The sequence below is a fragment of the Cervus canadensis genome, chromosome 16, assembly GCF_019320065.1.
Source record: "Cervus canadensis isolate Bull #8, Minnesota chromosome 16, ASM1932006v1, whole genome shotgun sequence".
Classification (NCBI taxonomy): Eukaryota; Metazoa; Chordata; class Mammalia; order Artiodactyla; family Cervidae; genus Cervus; species Cervus canadensis.
In genome coordinates, this window is record NC_057401.1 from 37,046,355 (window position 1) to 37,063,226 (window position 16,872).

Here is a 16,872-nt window from a genome sequence, read left to right on the forward strand (position 1 = left end):
TATTCTCTCATTCCTTTTGTTTTTTCTCCATTGAGTTTCCTCTCTTCACTTCCTGCCCTTTCATCATCCTGCCACCCTCTTGTCACCTCCCAGGATACGTATAGGCTTTTTGCTGCCTATAGGATTGAGCCCAAACTCCTCAGCACAGCCTTCTGTGGGGTGTAGGCTCTGTATGAGACCGCTGAGTGTGGTATGAGAATGAGCCATTCTTTTGCCTGTTTCACAGGAGTTGATGAACTGCTTTTTCTAGAAACTTGAGGATTAGTATTTTCTTTCAAAATCAACTTTGACTTTTTGCTTAGAACCTGTTAAAGACTGAGGTCCTCTCTCACACTCCCCATCCCCATCTAAACTCAGTAGAAACACATAAGCAAGCCTTCCCCTGACCCCATGCTCTTGACCCTTGGAACCTGCAGAGACAAAGTGTGCCTTCGTGTTTTCCAGCAAGAGATTGTCTTGCCTGCCCTGTCCCCATAATTGAACAATGATTAACAACCCTGGGTACTTTAATACACAGATAAATTATTAACAGTGGGCTGTGCCTTTTCCCAGGTTGTAAAAAGGTGACTGGTTAGAGTCCCAACGTTCTCTTTGTTGGGGGAGGAAATGTAGAGGGAGTGTCATCTGAGGCCACTGGCCTCTGAGATACAAAACAAAGATGCGGCAGGCTCCAGCCCAGAGTGGGAGCCAGGTGACAGACGACAGGAAGGCCACAGGTGAGAGACTTTCAGCTCTCTTTGTCAGTTTTGAATCTTCTCTTTCATTTTTCTCTTCTGCGTTTGCGAATGGGCAGGAGGCATGCAGTAGGATTAGGGTGTCAATGACTGCACGAAGTTCTTAGGGAAGAGTCCTTGTTTTGAGGAGAGACGAGCAAGAAAGCGGCAGGTGAATATAAAGACCAACGTGAAGGCCCCCTCTAGACCCTGGCTGTTCCAGGGAGCGAGTGTGGACTGGCATGGGGGCGAAGATCAAAACGACAGCATGAGGATACAGCTGCTTGGTCACTTGACAGATCAGGCCTGGGGATGTGGGAAGGGGGAGCAAAAGATGATGAAGTCAGGATGCATTGCATTGATGGCAAGTTGGAAACATCTCCAGACCGCTGGGGGGCAGAGGGAGGCCAGGCAGTGAACTGTGAAGACCCAGTGGAGCCCATACAAATGAATCAAGAGAAATCTGGGTGATTTGGGCTGAAGTTTTTGGGTTTAACTTGTTTTTAACAGACTTCATTTTTAGATCAGTCTTAGGTTTACATAAAAAAATCGCACAGAAAATACAGTGAATTCTCACATCCCTCCTTCCTTGACACATGGATTCCTCTGTTATTAACATCTTGCATTCAGTTCAGTTCAGTCGCTCAGTCGTGTCCGACTCTTTGCGACCCCATGAATTACAGCATGCCAGGCCTCCCTGTCCATCACCAACTCCTGGAGTTTATTCAAACTCATGTCCATCGAGTCTGTGATGCCATCCAGCCATCTCATCCTCTGTCGCCCCCTTCTCCTCCTGCCCCCAACCCCTCCCAGCATCAGGGTCTTTTCCAGTGAGTCAACTCTTCGCATGAGGTGGCCAAAGTACTGGAGTTTCAGCCTCAGCATCAGTCCTTCCAATGAACACCCAGGACTGATCTCCTTTAGGATGGACTGGTTGGATCTCCTTGCAGTCCAAGGGACTCTCAAGAATCTTCTCCAACACCACAGTTCAAAAGTCTTGCATTAGTATGGTGCAATTATTACAGTGATGAACCAGCATGGATACATGAGTATTAACTAAAGTCCATAGTTTACATTAGGGTTCACTCTTTGCATTTGCGCAGGTCCATGGTTTTGACAAATGCATAATGTCATGTATCCCCCGATACAATGTCATAGAGAATAGTTTCACTGCCCTAAAAATCCCCTGTGCTTCACCACATCACTCCCCCCTCCTTTCCCCCAAGCCCCTAGCGACCAGTGACCTTTTTTACTCTCTCTATAGTTCTGTGTTTCCACATAGAATTTCCTCATATAGTTGGAACTCTACAGGCTGTAGTGTTTTCAGACTGGATTCTTTCACCTAGTTTATATGCTGCATGTCTTTTATTTCCTGCATGTCTTTTCATAGCGCAATAGCTCATTTCTTTTTGTTGTTGTTGTTGTTCAGTTGCTAAATTGTTTCTGACTCTTTGTGACCCTGTGGACTGCAGTCCGCCAGGCTCCTCTGTCCATGGAATTCTCCAGGCAAGAATCCTGGAGTGGGTTGCCATTTCCTTCTCCAGGGGATCTTCCCAACACAAGGATTGAACCCACGTTTCCTCCATTGGCAGGCAGATTCTTTACTGCTGAGCCACCAGGGAAGCATTTTTACTTGGTGCTGAGTAATCTCACACTGTATGGATATACCGCAGGACTTTTACCCATTTGGGGAGATAAAAGGCAGAAACAATGGAAAGGGTGGATGGCAAGAAAGCAGCGAGGTCCATGGGATGTCATAAAAGGAAGAAGGAGAAAGGTTTGAAGTGGGAAAATAAACATTAGTGCAGGGACCTAAGGTAGGTTCTTGAGACCAATGCTCGGTAGGAGAAGCCAGCTCCCCATTTACCCCCACTAGGCCTTTCCTGTTCTTATAGACAGAAAGTTCATGAAGGCAGGAACAGTGACCACATCATCCATCAGCCCAGTACAATGAAGACATCCAATAAATATTTGTTGAACCCTTTCAACCTTCCAAGATCTTTCCTAAAGAGCAAATTTGCCCAGACACCAGGAGATCTGAAGCTCCTAAGGTCATCTCAGGCAGGTCTTCACTGCTCGCTCTGCTGAGCCTTTTTGTTTTAATTGCAGTGGGGCAAAACTTGCCTGGGATGTTCCCCTCCTCAACCAAGAACCCATCTCTCTTGTGAGATGTTCCATGTACAGAACCAGAGGCAAGCTGTAGGGAACCAGGAAAACCAAGGGAGCTTCAAGCTAACCTCACATCCCAGGTTAAAAAAAGGCACTCTCACCAAGGGATCAGAATCCAACTTTCCAAGCATTCATTTTTCAGCCCAATCGCAATGCAGCAGAATTAGCCCAAATAATCGCTATGGAAACAGGAAGAGCAAGCAGGGGATTCAGGTGCTCGGAAACAGCTGTGAGAGATGAGCCAAACCCTCCAGATGTTCATATTTGAGGGGAAAGAAGGTCTGTGCCACACAGTAGCAGCCCATATGTGGGAGCTGTTGGAGCCCAGCCTTGGGAGTACAGCTTAGAGTCTGGGTGGAAGGGATGGTCCTCCAAGGGAACTGAAAAGTCAGCTCAGAAACTACAGGGTCAATAGCCATTCACCACTCAAAATTCATCACATGGGTAGTGGTCCCCAGGCAAAAGAGTTCACCAAGCAGACCTTTGTCTTGGGCAAGGTCACTGCTTAAAACAAGATCCTCTGCAGGGTGTGATACTTGCATTCCTTGATACCCGTATCACTTTCTCTCCTTGTGATGAAAGGGGTGAATGAATCCAGTAAGACAATGAGGGTATTTTGCTTGGGATCTGTCCATACCCTGTTCATGCTCACCTGACTCAGACAATCAGGACCAGGGTAGAGAACGCTTGAGAATTTCTCTTCTTCCTTCCTTCTTTCTTTTTTAATGTTTGAGAACTAGTTGTTTTATGCTATTTATGCTGCACTGTGTGGCATGTGGGCTCTTAGTTCCCCAACCAGGGACCAAACCCATGCCCCTGCAGTGGAAGCATGGAGTCATAACCACTGGAAATCCAGAGAATTTCTTATCTGGGGGAAGGAATGTGGGCCACTTGGCCCGAAGCCTGTTTTGAACAGTGGGGCTCATCTAGAGACACACATTTTGCTCCCTGTCTTTTGGGGAGCTGAGGGTGAGGGTGGACAGTTAATCAGATGCAGAGGGTTGAGGTAGGGGCAGTGAGTGGGGTGAGGAGTAACTGCCTTCCCACCTTGAATCCCCCTAAATGACAGTCCCTGAAGAAAGGGGACATACCCATGGAGAGGGTGGCCCAGTGTTGATTCTGTGTGTTTCCAAGGCACCAGCCTTGTAGCCCCTTCAACCACGGGGCAGCAGAAGTGGCCCCAGCACCAGAAACACAGCAGGCAGGGGAGAGCCAGATGTCTGTCAGTGGCGGGGCAGCTGGTCCCGTCTGCTGAGCCTGGCTGGTTTCCAGGGCATTCCTTGCACATAGGGGCTTTCCTGGTGACTCAAGCAGTAAAGAATCTGCCTGCAGTGCAGGAGACCTGGGTTCGATCCCTGGGCCAGGAAGATCCCCTGGAGAAGGGAATGGCTACCCACTCCAGTATTCTTTCCTGGAGATGACAGAGGAGACTGGTGGGCTACAGCCCATGAAGTCGCAAAGAGTCAGACACAACTGAGCAACTAACAGACACACACATACACACACACACACACACACACACACACACACAGGCTCCCAGAGAACTACCACCAAGTTCGTTCTCTGATTCCAAATATTTCTATGAGAAAGATAGTACCTGTGTCTCACCACGATCCATCTCTTCTTTGAGGGCATCTACCCTTTGGGTGCTCACCAACATGACATTTTCATTTCATTTTCTTGTTTATATGTGTTTGCCTTCATCAGAGGGACTGTGCCTGGAAGTATTAAGAGGCTTGTTACTCTATCCTGGAACTGGGACTCCCTGCTGTCCTCCTCCCCCTCATACTTTTTCTCCCCAGCTTTCCAGAACACTCTTTAGACTTAACCTCCTTCTATCTTAGTCTAGGCCCTTTCTTCCCACTTACCCTGTATTTCTCAGCCACCTGCATTGGAGCACATTTAAATATCCACCCACAACAAAGGTAAAACCTCAGCAAGAGGTTGGGGCTTCCCAGAAAACAGAGTCGGGAAGAGCAGGGCACAGAACTGAGAGTGGCAGTAGATCCTTCACAAGAGACCCTGAATATCTGGGAACATGACAGGAGAGATACTCATGACAGAGTCCAGATCCTTGCCCTGGCTATAATATTAAACTATGATTGATTCATTTATTCACTTCTCAACACATTATTTATTCTCTCAATAAATGTTTATTGAGCACCAGTTATATAACAAGGTAGGTCTTAATGATTTAGAGATAAATGAAAGTCCTTGTCCCTGAGAAGCTAGTTGGTGACACAGGCACATGGATCAGTAATGGGGATAACAAGTGTGAAGAAGTCGGTAGTCTTGAAAGACCCCAGGGCAGTGGGTATGCATGAGATGGCCTGGGACCCAACTGAGCTGCTCTGGGAAGAATTTGTTAGGACTTAATGCCTGACCTGAGTCTTGAGGGTAAAGTGTGGAGGAGGAGGGCCCCAGATGGCATGCTCCTGGACAGAGGATCCCTGTGTGGGAGCAGAGGCACCTACAGGGCAGGTGTTATCAAGGAAACTAGGATGTGAAGTGGTCAGAACCCTGAGTGTGTGGCCTGGAGTCTGGGGGAGACCTGAGGCCAGAAGGCAGAGCAGCTCAGGATGGCCTTTGAGGCCAGCAAGAAGGCTGAGGCTGCAGAAGATTACAGAAGAGATGTGCGATCAGATTCCCATTTACAGAATGGCAGTCCTGGCTGAAATGTGGTGATCAGTTTGGAAGGAGCAAGCCCAGAGGCCCAGGGAACACTTAGGAGCCTGTTGTAATAAAATCACCTGGAAATGGTGTTCCTTGGAAGCTCTTCTCCTCACTGTCCACCTCGGGCTTCCTGTCAGGGGAAGGCAAGCTGGCACAGCAGGCTTTCAGAAAAATAGCTCGTTTGTTATTTGTTCTGGTGCTGTCGGTGACTCTATTGCTTTCTTTTACAGTCTCTGTCATGTAAAATCAACATCATGTAAGTGTTTCCTCCTGATAAAAGCTAGCCTCCAGAACCGTGAGATTATAAATAAATTTCTGTTGTGCAAGCCACTCAGTGTGTGGGGCTTTGGTGTGGCAGCCTGGCAGCCTATACAGGTGGGCAGTATATTATAATGATCTTATGTTACCTGTGGAAACTGAGGCATAGAGAGTCAGTGTTTCCACAGGGCAACACGGCTAAGCAGTGGCAAGCAGGTTGTTCCAGCATCTGTCTTCACAACTGCAGTGTTTAAAAATAATTCTGTCTTGGTCTTAAGCAATTGAATGCTCATCCTTTGAGATGAAGCTTAATTTGGGCATCAGTTCAGTTCAGTTCAGTCACTCAGTCGTGTCTGACTCTTTGCAACCCCGTGGAATGCAGCATGCCAGGCTTCCCTGTCCATCACCAACTCCCGGAGCTTGCTCAAACTCATGTCCATCGAGTCGGTGATGCCATCCAACCATCTCATCTTCTGTCATCCCCTTCTCCTCCTACCTTCAATCTTTCCCAGCATCAGGGTCTTTTCCAATAAGTCAGTTTTTTGCATCAGGAAGCCATAGTCCTATTGTAAAGAGAAAGAAGCAGATGAACTCCTTGACGGTCCATGATCTCTCCCTAGTGAAGCCATAGTCCAGCCCACACAGGTCTGCCATCCTGTGGTAGAGCAAGTGTCTTGACAATTGTGTCCCTGCTTGGAATCCAAGAGAAAACATACCCCCAAAAAAGGCTATGAAGATGTACCAGGCAGCTGAGTCTCTGAGCCTGGCAATGGACAAACACCCCCTTCTAACATAGGTAAGAAGACAAATTCTGGAATAAACTGCCTGCCCCTTGTGAGCTGTGTGGCTTTAGGGAGGCATTTGACTTCTCTATGCCTCAGTGTCCACATGTAACATGAGATCATTCTGTTTCTCAACTGTATTGGCTTGCTAGGGTTGTCATAACAAAGTACCACTAACTGAGAGGCTTTAATGGTATAACCGTATTGTCTCACAGGTTCTGGAGCCTAGTAATGTGAGATCAAGGTTGGTTCCTTCAGACAGCCATGAAAACAATTCTGCTTCCTTACTGTCACCTACTTTCTGGTGATTTGCTGGCAGTGTTTGCTATGTCCTTAGCTTGTAGATGCATCACTCAAATCTCTGCCTTCATCTTCACATGACTTCCACTCCAAATGACTGTCTACATCCAAATTTCCCCTTTTTATAAGGACATGTCATAATGGATTAAAGTCTGCCTAATGACCTCATTTTGATGTCATTGCCTCTGTAATGAAGCTGTATCTAAATATGGTCTGGAGAAGGAAATGGCAACCCACTCCAGTATTCTTGCCTGGAGAATCCCAGGGACAGAGGAGCCTGGTGGGCTGCCGTCTGTGGGGTTGCACAGAGTAGGACACGACTGAAGTGACTTAGCAGCAGCAGCTAAATATGGTCACTTTCTGAGTTACTGGGGTTTCAACATATGAATTTAATGGGGAGACAATTTAACCCATAACCCCATCTAAATAAATTCTTCATTGAAAATTAAATGAATTAGTGCCTGTAAAACAGTGCCTGGCACCTAGAAGTTCTCAGTAATGCTAGAATATGCCAGATATAAATTAAAAACTCCCAGGTGAGTGGATGGCAGGGTTGAAATTCAGCTGGTGCACCAGTGTGGCCTTACCAGTGATTCACAGCTTGTGTCTTTTTTGTCAGTCAGGGCTTCTAACCCACCAAGTGGGGGGGTTGGATAATCCTCCTGGCTAACAGGTACAAGATGAGAATGTGTAGGCTCAATGAGGTCTGTGCTTTTTCTTCCCTGTTCTCCAAGCTGTACATACTGGACAATGCAACTAGCCCAGAGGGTGAACAAAGCGATTCCCATTTCTTTTAGAAAGGAACCAGGGAAGGCACTGTCTTCCTGATGAACCCATGGAAGGAAATTTCCCATTGCCAGTGACGCAGCCCTGGGGGCTAGGACCAGGCCAGCTTGCCAGCCTTGGAGATGAAGGTTACTGAAGGGTGATCCATATGGGCCGACTCCAGGCCACCTAAGGGAGCTGCTGACCTGAGTAAAGTGTTTGCTCACCTGAGTTCACCTTAGAATCAGCCCTTTAAAAAATAAATAAGGTGTGTTGATCTTTTGTGTGGATGGTTAAACAAATCTGCTGGCCCCAAGTGAATTCCAGGTAAAGAAGCTGCTGAAATCTGCCAGAGCTAGGCCTAAAGGACCCAGTGGCCTCTCCATAGAGCTTTCTGGGCATTGCCAGGTTCTTCTTCTTAGCAGGTCCCTTGACCTCTGTGGGCGGCTGCCCCATGACTATCCCAACCAGGGATTAAGGAGATAGCATGGGCCTGGGAGAGAGGATAGCTGACATGGGCCAAAGTCAAATATAGCTGCTGAGAAAAAAGACGGTTTATAGAGTTTCAGTGGTGGGCAATACCAGAAGGGTGGTTGTCCACAGAGAGGTTTTGAGAGGATGGACCTTGCCGTTGACTGACGTCCTACAACCCTCATCTTAGAAACATGTACACTGACCTCCAAGGCCAAGGCAAAGTCCGCTCTCCTTCTTGACCTTCGAATTCTTGTCTCTTTTCACTAGGTAAACAGGAAAGCTTCTGCCCTCCAGTAGGAAAACCCTAGACTGGGAGGGGAGGACACCTGCTGGTTCTGTGGCCCCCCAGGCTCTGTGACCCTGGACAAGTGGTTTGACCTTTCTGGGCTGAGTGTGTTTTTCTGTTATTTGAGGGGCTTGGAGTCATGGAAGTATGGACTCTTCAGGTTAAAAAAAGATCTTGGAAATCCCGTAGAGAAGGTAGAGAAGGCTGAGAAGTGAGCGGCTCATGGTCATTGAATTAACGAGGGACAGGAACCTGGGACTCTGGTATCGTGACCCCCACCTGGGACCCATCTCATTAATGACAGTGATCCATCCTCTGTCTATAATGTGTCAGACTGCTTACATTTACCCTGCAGAACAACCTTCCGAGATAGAGATTCTTATACCCATTTTATAGGTAAGGAAACTGACTTGACCGAGATCCCCAGCTACTGAGGAGTAAAGCTGGGACTCTGGTTTGGTGCCCTTCCTGCTGCACACCAGCTGCCTCTGATTACCCTCAGAACATCCCAGCCACGGGCCACCTTGGGTGCCCTGGCACCAACCCCAGCAAGAGCAGGGGCCTGATTCTTGAGAGCTGCCAGGTCGGTCCCAGGAGTGGGACCAAGCAAGCAAGAATACTTATTCTCAAAGCAGCAGAGAAGTCATGGCCATCTTCCCAGTGTGAAGCAGTTGGCAATGGATAGATGAGATTTTACAAAAATTTCCATATGTGATATTTGAAATAAACTGTTTGATCAAAATGGAGCAAAAGGAATTAGCCAGGTCCACCCTAGGCTGTCTCCTTCAATGAGGTTTTTATACTGACTGTCTTGATGGCACCCTATCATCCGTGACCTAAAGGGCCAGGTGCAGCAGAACAGGTGTTCCAAGTAGTGCCAGCACCCCTTGGAGTCTTGGGGAGAGCCGCTCCCTCTGAGTAAACTTCGGCCTCCATGGAGTATCAGCGCTTCCTCTGGGTAGAGAAGAGACGCCCTCAAAGATCACTAAGATCTCTAAGATCTCTCCCTGGTGAGTCTAGATGAAATTTAGTCTTGATGTTTGGCAGCTTGTTGTTGCTCAGTCGCTAAGTCGTTTCTGACTCTTCGTGAGTTATTTGGACCCATTACACCAGCACCACCTGGTCATCATATAATGCACTAATCTGGTTGGGAAAACATTCCTCGTGTTCCCAGTATTCCGAACAGAAACAGATGCTGCAAAATATGCTGCAGCATGTTTTCAACTTCCCTGCCTAGGCTCTCAGAAGGGCCGACAGGCTGGTCTTAGACCTGCAAAGACACCTGATCTATGTGGAGACAGTTGTTTTTCACCCGTGATAAGCCTTCATCTCTAGTTCTTAGCAGTGTGTATGTATAAACATAATTTCTGCCCTCCACCAGTGTGACTGCTGCAGTTAGGAGTCCCAGAGTTAATTATTGACAGCCAAAGAGATTCACAATGAGCCAGGACTTATGTGTTTTCTAGAAGCACATTTCCATGAAGATTTTGCCCCTATAGGATTCCTCCTCAGGCTCCAGGACAGACAGACAGACAAACATTGGGCCCTATCAGTTTAGTTAGAAGAGGCCCAAGCCTAAAACCTCAGGGAACCCGCTTGGAAGATTTTTCTAGGAAAGCAGACTTTTTGATTTGACATCTCAAGGAAACAGGTGTTTTGGGAGAATATGCTGTGTGCTCAGTCATTTCAGTCATGTCCGACCCTTTGCAACCCCATGGACTGTAGCCCACCAGGCTCCTCTGTCCATGGAATTCTCCAGGCAAGAATACTGGAGTGGGTTGCCGTTTTCTTCTCCAGGGTACCTTCCTGATCTAGGGATCAAACCCATGTCTCCTGCACTGGCAGGTGGATTCTTCACCACTTGAGTCACCTGGGCTGTGTTGGGAGAATAAAATCACACTACCTTAGAAGGAACTGCGGTAGTCTGGCCTGATTTGGGGAGTACCTAAAGAGAACTTCATTCATAGGTCAAGATAATTCTAAATGATGGTAAGCCCTCAGGAGATTCCTTGGCTACTATATTCACCATGAAATGAACATATCCTAGAATTTTGGTTGGAAGGGATGTGGGAACTCATTTTGTCTTTTCTCAGTACGTGGATGAGATGTCTGCAATAAAAGGAAGTTCAAGTCTAGAGAGTAAGACTAATGGCTCATAGGTCAGTTTGCTTCCTGTCCAAGGGGATCTGAAAGCCAAGGGAGCTTTATAATGACTTATGTAATAGTTGTTTCTCTAAAGTCCTTCAAGCAGTCCCTTGAACTTTTTTATGCAAAACAAAAGTTTCCTTTATTGATAAAATACAAAAGTGGACCTTGGCTTAACTCATACCAAAATATTATCATTCTGAACTCATAATAGCAACTATATTGCTGAGCATTTACTATATGTGTAGCACTGCGCTAAACTGAACTATGATAGTTGGGTGGCTTACCCCACCGGTGCCTCACCCCACCGGTGCCTCACAGATACTTGTGTTATTTGAAAGATTGAATAAACACATACAAAGTGCTTGGAATTCCACCACCCCATCTCACCTACAGCCTCAGTGTGTCCCTGCTTTGGCCAAGTAGAACCACCTCCTGTGAGGAAGGGAAGGAGGTCATGTACAGGCAGGGTTGACCTTATAGGTAAACCCCTGTGGGTGAGGGGCTCTGTGGTGTGATGGCCCCCAAGTCCATGTCTAATTGATTCTAGTCCACCTGGTTCTACTTTTTTTTTTTCCATCTGAGCATTTAACAGTGCCTCTGTTAAAAGCAAACACTCTTCTAAGAAGTAAGCTTTGAATCAACCATCATTAGAACTTCTTTTCCATCTTTCCCAGAATCTGAAAGAACAAGATTATATAAGTAAAGGCACAAGAAGAGGTCAAGCCCTTGATGCCTGAGAATTCATGCTATAAGAGATGGTTGTTTGACATTAGCTTAATGTACTCCAGAGTGACTTTCTCTCTGAGAATAAATTCAAGTCTTCTTGGGTTGCCTTCTTTCAGGTGGGAAAAATATTTTGAAAACTCTTATGTAACCCTGAATGAATGACTTGGTAAAAGCAGATGGCAGGGTCCTCCAAATAGCATACGTGTTTTGTTTTTCTCAGAGACTTATCAGTCTATAACCCTGAGATTTCAACACTCCAGTCAGTTTCGGGCTCTCTAAAATGAAATGGTCACATGCCCGCATGTGTGTCTACAGTTAATCACAAATGGACTAACTCAGGGCCAGGATTTCATTTGAGCTCATAGTCCTTTTCTGTGTGTAAAATGAAAGGGAAAATGCATGGAGTCTAAGGGTTAGGAGTCTTAAATCTTTTCTGTGTCCTGAACACTGTTGGCCTAAGTGAAGCAAATGTGATGGGCTCCATGGGAGAGAGACACAGGACCTGGGATCAGGTCACACTTTCTGGCCATGGAAGGCATGCCATAGACCTGCCAGCTTTAATATAGGACCCAAGGCTTAAAGCTAGGACATCTGAGATCCCTGCACCTAATTCTCTGATGGACCTTTGACTAGGGGCATTGGCAACTCAGAGTGTGTCCAGTAGGAGGCAACAAGGAAGCAGACTGGTGAACCAGAGAAATGTGAGAAAAAAAATTGAGATTTTGTTTTCTGTAGAAGAGAAAGCCCCAGAGGAATGGGGTGGCTGTCTGCTCTTTAAAGTGTTCATATAGAAGATGAAGAAGGGGCATTTTTCTTTGTTCCTAATGTGAAAAGTAGTACCAGTGGAAGGAGACTATAGGATACCCAGGTTTTTCTAGCAATTGGAGCTGTCTTCAGTGCCCAGACACTGCAGGTTGGTGCCATTCTTGGTGCTTCATGTGTTGATTCAGTGGCTGAAGGAGGAGACATGAGTAGCGGAGGCTAAAGCAGGATGATTTCCCTTCAGTGGGAGATTGGACTAGAGATTTACTTATGCTAAGTCACTTCAGTCATACTCTTTGCAACCTGGTGGACTGTAGCCCACCAGGCTCCTCTGTCCATGGAATTCTCCAGTCAAGAATACTGGAGTGGGTTGCCATTTCCTTCTCCAGGGGATCTTCCCAACCCACGGACTGAACCCACATCCCTTATGTCTCCTGCATTAGTAGGTGGGTTCTTGACCACTAGTGCCACTTGGGAAGCCCAGGTTGTTGCTAGTTATAAAGAGAATAGCTGTATGATGCTTTTAAGTGATGAGCAATAAAGGTGGGTTTATGGTCTCTGTATTCCACAAAGTAAATAATTCACTTTCTCATATGAACTATTTCGTGCCTGAAAAGTCTGAGAAACAGGAAAGCTCAGAAGTTCACAGGGTAATTTAAAAATCCTTTCTCGAAGGCCATCAGATCACGGAAGTCAGTGCCCAGTGTGGGTGAGGGCCTGGCCTATGGAAGCAGAGCCCACAAGTGTTCAAACCCTGCCTTTGCCCTTATTATACTCTGTGAACTTGGATGGGCTCCCTTGACTTATGCCTTCACTCCCGAAGTTGTAAGGTGAAAAGTTTAACCTTGCCTCCCACTCCCATTGTGAGCCTGAAGTCAGTGAACGTACCTAAAACATGAGAACTGTGCCAGGTACATAGTGAGCATGCAGTAAAGGTTAGTGCTTATTAGACAAGGAGTAGTCATTATTATTTCTTAAGTCCATGAAAGGATTTAAACAATATGGTATCAGCTTACAACAAAAACAGGTATGCTTTTTTTGGTTTGTGATATCGTGAAACAGAGAAGTTAAACATGGATATGTCTTTGGTAATAATGAACATTTTAGGGGCCCATTCAGGAGTGATGAATCCTGTAAGTGGAGGTGAATGACAGCTGAGTCCCATGAAGCAATGGAAAAACCAGAGTCCAGTGACTTTTTTTTTTAAGTAGTGGAGCCCAAAGAGAATGGAAGTGTAGCCAAGTCCCTGGGATTTCCACTGTTTCCTGTGGCTGTATTTTGGCTCCGTGGTTCCCCAAGAGAAATAAAAATCAAGGCTTCATCCAGATTGTTCATCTGCTCCCATGTTGAAAGTGCAGTAACATCTGGTTGACAACTTAATTATATCTACCCTAAATTTTTTTCTTATCTTAAGAGCACCTACATCACCAGGGGAAAAGAAGAGGAAAAACAGGAAAGAGGGTTTAATTTCTTATCTTGATAATTACCTCATGTTTTACGCTGAGAGGGCTTATTGAGGTTTAGGAGCCATTCATTCCTGCTTTTATCCTTCGAATTTCTCATGCTCTCATCACTTTATTAGACTGGCAGCTAACAAAAGGAAGGGGAGAAAGATTTCAAACGTCCCTCTCAGGACGTATCAGGCAGTTCTTGGGATTCTGCTGGCTCATTTATCCAAATGAAATGGATCGCTGGGGAAACAGCAGAGGTCTGCTGTTGAGCAAAATGTTTTCCAGTCCTGAGAGTTACATGGTTTCTCTGTGAATTAAAGCAGCTCTCTCCTAACTTTAAATGACCCATCACATACCATAGGACGAGCTTATTTTTCACACTCCCAGTAAATATGACAGGGAGACCACAGACACCTCCAGAGAGTCTCTTTGGAATCTGGATGGTGTCTAGAATGACCATGTAAATTGGTTCCTTTCTCCTTGGGTTGTCTATAAAACCAACATTATTACAAAATGCTGAGAATTATTATGCTTCATTAGTGTGCTCCTGAATCACAATTCAGTGATTATGTAAGATGACAACATTTTTCCACATATGTGCATCTCCTAGGACTCTTCCAACTTGTTGATTCCTTCCTATCCTCAAATTTTGAGTGGGGATGAAACGCGAGTAAGAATCAAATGAAGATGAAAGTTGTTTCTCGTGCTTGCTTTGTTCTTTTCTTTCTTTTATTATTTCTTTTATTGCTTATGATTGTTAAAATCTATGCGTGGAAATCTATCTACTGTATAGAACATGCAATCACTTAATTCACAGACGGAAAAAGTATTTCTGGCAATAGTAACATTTCACTTGAAGAAGGCATTGTTTTGGGCCAGCTAACTTACTGCCTTAGGCAGAATAGGTTTCTTTAGGTCAACAATTATTGTTTGTTCTTTTTGTCTGTTGTTGATTTTTGTTTGTTTTCTTATTTTTAATTGAAGTATAGCTGATGTACAATATTATATGTTACAGATGTACAATATAGTGAGTCACAATTTTTAAAGGTTATGCTCCATTTATAATTATTATAAAATATTGGGTATTTTCCCTGTGTTGTACAATATATCCTTCTTCTTGTTGTTATTGTCCGATCGCTAAGTTGTGTGTGAGTCCTTGAGATCCCATGGACTGCAGCATGCCAGGTTCCTCGTGCCAGGTTCACTGTCTCCTGGAGTTTGTTCAGATTCATGCCCTTTCAGTTGGTGATGCCATCCAACCATTTCATCCTCTGCTGCCCGCCTCTCCTTTTGCCTTAAACCTTTCCCAGCATCAGGGTCTTTTCCAATGAGTCAGCTCTTCACATCAAATTCACATCAAGTGGCCAGAGTATTGAGCTTCAGCATCACTCCTTCCAATGAATATTCAGGGTTGATTTCCTTTAGGATTGACTGATCTGATCTCTTTGCACTACCCCCTTGTAGCTTGTCTTATACCTAATAGTTTGTACCTCTTACTCCCCTATCGCTACACTGCCCCTGCCCCTCCCCTCTCCTCACTGGCAACCACGAGTTTTTTCTCTATATTTGTGAGTCTGCTTCTTTTTTGTTATATTCACTAGTTTGTTGTGTTTTTTAATACAACATACAAGTGATGTATCATGCAGTATTTGTCTTTTGCTGTGGCTTACTTCCCTTAGTTCTTTATTTGACCTAGCATGTAAACAGATGATGGTTAAACCTGGCAGATTTTTGTTCACAAAGGTTTTATTTGTCTGGAAGATTCTACATACTCTGTGTAAAGAATGCCCACAAAGCCTGTTGGCATGAGACTGTGAACCAGCATGTAATGCTCTCCAAGGTAGAAAATATTTCGTGAAAACATTCAGTGAACATGGGTCAGGTGTTGTGTGACATCCTCGAAGTGCCCCCCATCTCAACCACATGTGATCACTTGTTAACTCCACCTGACAAGAGTTGAAGACCTTAAAACAGCTGTCAGGACTCCATGGAAGAGATCCAGAAAGAAGAACCTACAGAAACATTTCAGTGAGTGTGGGCAGAGGAAGACAGCATCAGAGCCAAGGTCTTGCGCACGCAGAACCTGGAGTTGCCATGGTGCTCGCTCCCTCCTAAGAGCCTTTCCCACTTAGGAAGCTTTTAGGATCTATTCCCCTTAATCATAAAAAAGAAATTTACCGGGTCAAGTTAGTTTAGCCTCCATTTTGTTCCTTACTTCACAGAGAATTGCACTTAATCTATAAATGAGTTCTGATGTTATGAAAACTGAATATTGTAGATTGGTAGTATTAAGCATATTAAGAGAGAGGGAAAGATTCTCTTTTAAAAGAATAATACAGTCTGAGCAGCATCTCTTGCTTATAGGCATAGAGATACCCATTAAGAAATTTTCTGCTTAGAGATGTTTCTGAATTTAATGGTTCCATTAAACAATTCAAAATTAATATAAGCACACAGCATCTCTCCCCCACAACCTTACTAAAATTAAGTGTGCCAAATCATCCTTCTTGCTCTTACTTCACCAGCTGGAAGGTATATCTCACCCTTGTATTAGACCAACCTGACTTGTATTAAAGGGTATATCTCACCCTTATGTTAGACCAGCTTAACTTGTATTAAACTAATAGGTAGACCTAAAGCCTGACTCAGATATGAAGATGATACTACCCTAATGGCAGAAAGTAAAGAGGAACAAAAAAGCTTCTTGATGAAGGTGAAAGAGGAGAATGAAAAAGCTGGCTTAAACTCAGAATTCAAAAAATGAAGATCATGGCGTCTGGTCCCATCACTTCATGGCAAATAGAGACGAAAAAATGTAAACAGTGACAGACTATTTTCTTGGTGGCAGACAGTGACTGCAGCCATGAAATTAAAAGACGCTTGCTCCTTAGAAGAAAAGCTATGACCAACCTAGAGAGTGTATTAAAAAGCAAAGACATCACTTTGCCAACAAAGTCCCGTCTAGTCGAAGCTATGGTTTTTCCAGTAGTCATGTATGGATGTGAGTTGGACCATAGAGAAGGTTGATTGCCAAAGAATTGATGCTTTCGAATTGTGGTGCTAGAGAAGACTCTTGAGAGTCCCTTGGACAGTAAGAAGATCAAACTAGTCAATTCTAAAGGAGATCAACCCTGAATATTCATTGAAAGGGCTGATGCTGAAACTGAAGCTTCAATATACTGACCACCTGATGCAAAGAGCCGACTCATTGGAAAAGACCCTGATACTGGGAAATATTGAGGGCAGGAGGAAGAGAGGACGACAGAGAACAAAATGGTTGGATGACACCATCAACTCATTGGAGATGAGTTTGAGTAAACTCCAGGAGATAGTGAAAGACAGGGAAGCCTGGCATGCTGCAGTGC

General features: G+C 45.0%; 1 protein-coding gene across 2 annotated transcripts in view; it reads left to right on the forward strand.

Annotated features, from left to right (window-relative positions):
• The first annotated feature begins 578 nt into the window (after nucleotides 1-578).
• The window catches only part of PRLR (prolactin receptor), a 144,235-nt gene continuing 127,941 nt past the window's right edge, over nucleotides 579-16,872 (forward strand). For both annotated transcript variants that reach the window (XM_043488660.1, XM_043488659.1), the window contains exon 1: nucleotides 579-716. The gene's annotated coding sequence lies outside the window, so the exon portion shown is untranslated. The remainder of the gene's footprint in view (nucleotides 717-16,872) is intronic.